Source organism: Arachis hypogaea, chromosome 4 (genome assembly GCF_003086295.3).
Source record: "Arachis hypogaea cultivar Tifrunner chromosome 4, arahy.Tifrunner.gnm2.J5K5, whole genome shotgun sequence".
NCBI lineage: Eukaryota > Viridiplantae > Streptophyta > Magnoliopsida > Fabales > Fabaceae > Arachis > Arachis hypogaea.
The window spans coordinates 80,385,341-80,392,523 of record NC_092039.1 but is presented as its reverse complement, the minus strand read 5'-3'; the positions used below and the strand labels follow the sequence as shown (position 1 = coordinate 80,392,523).

The window sequence follows — 7,183 nt, the reverse complement described above, 5'->3', positions numbered from 1 at the left end:
CGGCGGCTTGAATCACAGCTTCGCTCACTTTCGCAGTAACCACAGCAACTCTAATCGCAACATATAATAATCAGGACTCGACTCCACTATTGCACGAAATTGTGATCTCAATGGTGCCATTTGGGTTTCTGTAGCTCCAAAAATTCCATTTCGAGTGCACAGAGGTCAGAATCCAACAGCATCAGCAGTCCTTTTTCAGCCTCTGAATCAGATTTTTGCTTAGGTCCCTAAATTTCTGCCAGAAAATACTTGAAATCACAGAAAAATACACAAACTCATAGTATAGTCCAAAAATATGAATTTTGCTTAAAAACTAATAAAAATATACTATAAAGTAGCTAGATCCTACTAAAAACTACCTAAAAACAATGCCAAAAAGCGTATAAATTATCCGCTCATCACAATAAAAATATGCACTATTCAAGCATTCATTCGGAAAACAAAAAGTATTGCCACCACATCAAAATAATTAAACTAATTTCAAGATAAAATTTGAAATCCAAGTACTTCTTGTTCTTTTGTAATTAAGCACATTTTTCATTTAAGAGAGGTGAAGGATTCATGGAATTATTCATAGCTTTAAGACATAGACACTAGACACTAATGATCATGTAATGAAGACACAAACATGGATAACATATAAAGCATCAAATTCGAAAAATAGAAAAATAAGAACAAGGAAATTAAAGAACTGGTCCACCTTAGTGATGGTGGCTAGTTCTTCTTCTTTGAAGATCTTATGGAGTGCTTGAGCTCCTCAATGTCTCTTCCTTGCCTTTGTTGCTCCATCCCTAGTGCTTTTGGTACTCCTATCCTTAGTTGCTCCCAATAGTTATGTGGAGGAAAATGTATCCCTTGAGGCATCTCAGGGATTTCTTGATGAGGGAATTCTTCATGCTCTTGTTGAGGTCCATGAGTGGGCTCTCTTGTTTGCTCCATCCTTTTCTTAGTGATGGGCTTGTCATCTTCAATGAGGATGTCTTCCTCTATGACAATTCCAGCTGAATTGCATAGGGATCACCTTTTTTCTTGACCACAACTTCATAGAAGTGGTCTTGATGGACCTTTGAGATGAATCTTTCCATCTCCCATGACTCGGAGGTGGAAGCTTTTGCCTTTCCTTTTCTCTTTCTAGAGGTTTCTCTGGCCTTAGGTGTCATAAATAGTTATAGAAAAACAAAAAGCAATGCTTTTACCATACCAAACTTAAACGATTTGCTCGTTCTCGAGCAAAAGAAGAAAGAAAGAAGGGGAAGAAGAAGAAAATAGAGGAGATGGAGGGAGATAGAGAGAGATGTGGGGTAGGTGTGGATTCTGTGGGGTCCACAGATCCTGAGGGATCAAGAATTTCTCATCCCTGCTTCTTTTAGGCGTGCAAAACACCCCTATTGTGCATTCCTGGCGTTTAACGCCAGACTGCTGCTTGTTTCTGGCGTTAAATGCCAGTTTTTATTCCTTTCCTGGTGTTAAATGCCAAGCTGCAACCTGTTTCTGGCATTTAACGCCAGTTTGTTGCTTCTTTCTGGCGTTTAACGCCAGTATGGTACTTCTTTCTGGCATTTAACGCCCAGAATGGTGCCAGACTGGGCGTTAAATGCCCATTCTGCTACCCTTACTACGTTTAATGCTATTTTTTATTTTTTTTATTTTTGCAGTTGTTTTTGTGACTCCACATGATCATCAACCTAAAAAAGAAAATAACATAGAAAAATAAAATTGGGTTGCCTCCCAATAAGCGCTTCTTTAATGTCAATAGCTTGACAGTGAGCTCTCATAGAGCTTCACAGATGATTAAAGCATTGCTGGGACCTTCCAACACCAAACTTAGAGTTTGAATGTGGGGGTTCAACACCAAACTTAGAGTTTAGTTGTGGCCTCCCAACACCAAACTTAGAGTTTGACTATGGGGGCTTTATTTGTCTCTGTATTGAGAGAAGCTTTTCATGCTTCCTCTCCATGGTTGTAGAGGGAGATCCTTGAGTTTTAAACACAAGGTAGTCCTCATTCAATTGAAGGATCAACTCTTCTCTGTCCACATTAATCACAGCTTTTGCTGTGGCTAGGAAGGGTCTTCCAAGGATGATGGATTCATCCTCATCCTTCCCAGTGTCTAAGATTATGAAATTAGCATGGATGTAAAGGCCTTTGACCTTTACTAGCACGTCCTCTACCTGTCCATAAGCCTTTTTCATGGATTTATCTGCCATCTCTAATGAGAATTTGGCAGCCTGTACCTCAAAGATTTCCATTTTTTCCATTACAGATAGTGACATTAAGTTTATGCCTGACCCCAGGTCACACAAAGCCTTCTCAAAGGTCATGGTGCCTATGGTACATGAAATTAAAAATTTACCAGGATCCTGTTTCTTTTGAGGTAATGTCTGCCTAACCAAGTCATTTTGTTCATTGGTGAGCAAGGGGGGTTCATCCACCCAAGTCTCATTACCAAATAACTTGGCATTCAGCTTCATGATTGCTCCAAGGTACTTAGCAACTTGCTCTTCAATAATATCTTCATCCTCTTCAGAGGAGGAATAATCATCAGAGCTCATGAATGGCAAAAGTAGGTTCAATGGAATCTCTATGGTCTCTAGATGAGCCTCAGATTCCTTAGGTTCCTCAAATAGGAACTCCTTTTTGTCCAGAGGACGTCCCATAAGGTCTTCCTCACTGGGATTCACATCCTCCTCCTCCTCTCTAGGTTCGGCCACACCAAGTAAGGTTATGGCCTTGCACACTCTTTTTGGATTCTCTTCTGTATTGCTTAGGAGAGTACTAGGAGGAGTTTTAGTGACTCTTTTACTCAGCTTGCCCACTTGTGCCTCCAAATTTCTAATGGAGGACCTTGTTTCATTCATGAAACTTGGAGCCACCTTAGATAGATCAAAGACTATGTTTGCTAAGCTAGAGGGGCTCTGCTCAGAATTCTCTGTCTGTTGCTGAGAGGATGATGGAAATGGCTTGCTATTGCTAAACCTGTTTCTTCCACTATTATTAAAGCCTTATTGAGGCTTTTGTTGGTCCTTCCATGAGAAATATAGATGATTTCTCCATGAGGGATTATAGGTGTTTCCATAGGCTTCACCCATGTAATTCACCTCTGCCATTGCAGGGTTCTCAGGATCATAAGCTTCTTCTTCAGAAGATGCTTCTTTAGTACTATTGGATGCATTTTGTAATCCATTTAGACTCTAAGAAATCATATTGACCTGCTGAGTCAACATTCTGTTCTGGGCCAATATGGCATTCAGAGCATCAATTTCAAGAACTTCCTTCCTCTGAAGCATCCCATTACTCACAGGATTCCTTTTAGAGGTGTACATGAACTGGTTATTTGCACCATTTCAACGAGTTCCTGAGCTTCTGCAGGCATTTTCTTCAGGTGAATAGATCCACCTGCAGAATGGTCCAATGACATCTTAGACAATTCAGACAGACCATCATAGGATATATCCAGGATGGTCCTTTCGGAAAGTATGTCAGAAGGACACTTTTTAGTCTGTTGCTTGTATCTCTCCCAAGCTTCATAGAAGGATTCACCTTCTTTCTGTCTGAAGGTTTCTGTCTGAAGGTTTGAACATCCACTCTAAGCTTGCTCAGCTTTTGAGGAGGAAAGAACTTGGCTAAGAAAGCCGTGACCAGCTTATCCCAAGAGTTTAGGCTATCTTTAGGTTGAGAGTCTAACCATATTCTAGCTCTGTCTCTTACAGCAAAAGGGAAAAGCATAAGCCTGTAGACCTCGGGATCAACTCCATTGGTCTTAACAGTATCACAGATCTGCAAGAATTCAGTTAAGAACTGAAAAGGATCTTCTAATGGAAGTCCATAAAATTTGCAATTCTATTGTATTAGAGAAACTAATTGAGGCTTTAGCTCAAAGTTGTTTGCTCCAATGGCAAGGATTGAGATGCTTCTTCCATGGAAGTTGGAATTTGGTGCAGTAAAGTCACCAAGCATCTTCCTTGCACCTCCACCATTGTTGTTGGGTTCGGCCATCTCTACTTCTTTTTCGAAAATTTCAGTAAAGTCCTCTTCAGAGTGTTGTGTTTTAGCTTCTCTTAGCTTCCTCTTCAGAGTCCTTTCAGGTTCCGGATCAGCTTCAACAAGAATGTTCTTATCCTTGCTCCTGCTCATGTGAAAAAGAAGAGAACAGAAAAGAAGAGGAATCCTCTATGTCACAGTATAGAGATTCCTTTATGTGAGTAGAAGAGAAGAAGAATAGAAGAGGAAAAATTTGAACACAGAGAGAGAAGGGAGAGAGGGTTCGAATTATAAGAAGAAGAGAATAGTGTTAGTGATTAAATAAAATAAATAGAAAGAGAGAGGGGGAAATTTGAAAATTATTAAAAGGAAAAGGGAAAATATTTTTGTTTTTATTTTAAAATATAGTTACAATTCAAAAATTAGGAGAAGAAATGAAATTAAAATTAAAATTTAAAATAATTAGTTAATTAAAAAGAATTTTGAAAAAGAGGAAGGTGATTTTTGAAAATTAGAGAGAGAAAAGTAGTTAGGTGGTTTTGAAAAAGATAAGAATTTTAAAATCAAACAAAAAGCTAAGTAGTTAATTGAAAAAGATTTGAAAATCAATTTTGAAAAGATAAGAAGTTAGAAAAGATTTTGAAATTAAAGTTTGAAAAAGATATGATTTGAAAAGATATGTTTGAAAAGATATGATTGAAAAGATATGAACGAAATTTATTTTAAAAAAGATTTGAAAAAGAAATTTAGAAAGATTTGATTTTGAAAATTAAAGTTAATGACTTGACTAACAAGAAACTAAAAGATATGATTCTAGAATTTAAAGATTGAACCTTTCTTAACAAGAAAGTAACAATCTTGAAATTTTTGAATCAAAACATTAATTGTTAGTAATAATTTCGAAAATTATGAAATAAAGATGAGAAAAAGATTTTGAAAATCAATTTTTAAAAATTTTTCAAAAAACATGAAATAAAAATGAAAAAGATTTGATTTTGAAAAAGATTTTGAAAAGATAACTTTTTTGAAAATGAAATTTTGACTTGACTCATAAGAAACAACTAAATTTTAAAATTTTTTGACTAAGTCAATCCAAAATTTCAAAAATTATGAGTAAAATAAGGAAAATATATTTTTTATTTTTGAATTTTAATGAGGAGAGAGAAAAACACAAAAATAACTCAAAACATGAAAATTTTGGATCAAAACCGATGATGCATGCAAGAACACTATGAATGTCAAGATGAACACCAAGAACACTTTGAAGATCATGATGAACATCAAGAACTTATTTTTGAAAAAATTTTCAAGAAAAGAAAAATATGCAAAACACCAAACTTAAAAATTTTTCATATTTAAACACTATGAATGCAAAAATGCATATGAAAAATAACAAAAGACACAAAACAAGAAAATATGAAGATCAAACAAGAAGACTTACCAAGAACAACTTGAAGATCATGAAGAACACATGCATGAATTTTCAAAAATTTTTTGAAAATTAAAAAGATATAATTGACACCAAACTTAAAACTTGACTCTAGACTCAAACAAGAAACACAAAAATATTTTTGATTTTATGATTTTATTAATTTTTTTATTTTTTGAAAATTATTTTGGAAAAACGAAAAAGAAGAAAAAAATTTTTTGAAAGATTTTTGAAAACTTTTTGAAAATAAAATAATGGTTGAAACAAGAAGAAAATTACCTAATTTGAGCAACAAGATGAACCGTCAGTTGTCCAAACTCGAACAATCGCCGGCAACGGCGCCAAAAACTTGGTGCACGAAATTGTCATCTCAATGGCGCCATTTGGGTTTCTGTAGCTCCAAAAATTCCATTTCGAGTGCAGGGAGGTCAGAATCCAACAGCATCAGCAGTCCTTTTTCAGCCTCTGAATCAGATTTTTGCTCAGGTCCCTCAAGTTCAGCCAGAAAATACATGAAATCACAGAAAAACACACAAACTCATAGTAAAGTTCAAAAATGTGAATTTTGCTTAAAAACTAATAAAAATATACTAAAAAGTAGCTAGATCCTACTAAAAACTACCTAAAAATAATGCCAAAAAGCGTATAAATTATCCGCTCATCATCCACGTTACCAAAACTCACATTCATTACCCAAACACAACCGAATACTAACGAGAGGCTTTTCGATTGAAACATAGATTACTTACTGAACTAGTGAAACGAAGCAGTCGCGAACTCCGAGCACGACACGCAAGCATCGATACACAACCCTGCGACAGATAACGCCACAACACCTCAGCCTAAATTATCAGAACAGCGACAAAAGGCTTCTCAAACCAAAACGCTTACCAAGACCGAGGGAGAAAGGCTGAACCAAAACAGCGGCGATCTCCGAACCGGTTCGGCGGCAGCCCGGCAGCCACCTCAAGCGGTAGCGGTGACCTAGACAATATGCAGAGACAATGATGCTTCCGAAAACTCAACGGAAAGGAGAAGTAGCTTAAAATCCTTATCGACAAAGTTTTTCGGCGACGGCAGTGGCATTTTTCGGCGGCCATAGGCGCGGTAGCGCGGCTGATTTCTTCTCCGGGAGTGGCTGTAACGGAATTAGCATCTCCCTCCTTTCACGATTCTCATGGTGGCTCCCGGCAGAGACTGCAGTAGACCTGAAAGGTGGCGGCAGCTTGCTCTCTCTCTAATGATAATCACTAACGACGGCGGCGCCCAAGGATTCCGGCGTCGATGATCCCCAGCAGTGGCGGCGGTGGACCAAAGCAGCAGAAACGGAGGGAATTCATCTTGTTTCCCTCCCACCAGCAGCAGCAACAACCAGCGCCTTCAGTGATAGTGGAGGCACGGCGACCCCGTGGTAGTAGACCGCGACGGATCTGGCAGCACAGGCGGCGATTGGGCGAAGCGGCAACGGCGCGAACCCTCCTCGCGAGACCTTCCTCCTTTCTTGCGCACCAGCCCTCTCGTTAGTCTCCTCCTCTCTCGCCTCAGTCCCGATCTGTGACGGAGACGCGTGAGTAACAGCGGCGACCTCAACTGGACAGGGATGGCAGGACACGACGGCAGCAGTGGCACCAGGGCGGCGACACCCTTCCTTCCACTCCTTCCCTCTTCCGTTCCTCCGCGGAGGTTCACTGCTTATGCTTTCTTCATGGGCATGGGGGGAAAAACTGTGTATGTTGAGAATAGGGGTGGCGGCTGCTGCTGCATTGTTAGGGG

The 7,183-nt window shown here is 38.7% G+C and overlaps 1 pseudogene; it reads left to right on the top strand.

Annotated features, from left to right (window-relative positions):
• The first annotated feature begins 3,476 nt into the window (after nt 1-3,476).
• On the top strand, nt 3,477-3,573 carry LOC112799503 (small nucleolar RNA R71; annotated as a pseudogene).
• Nucleotides 3,574-7,183: the final 3,610 nt, after the last annotated feature.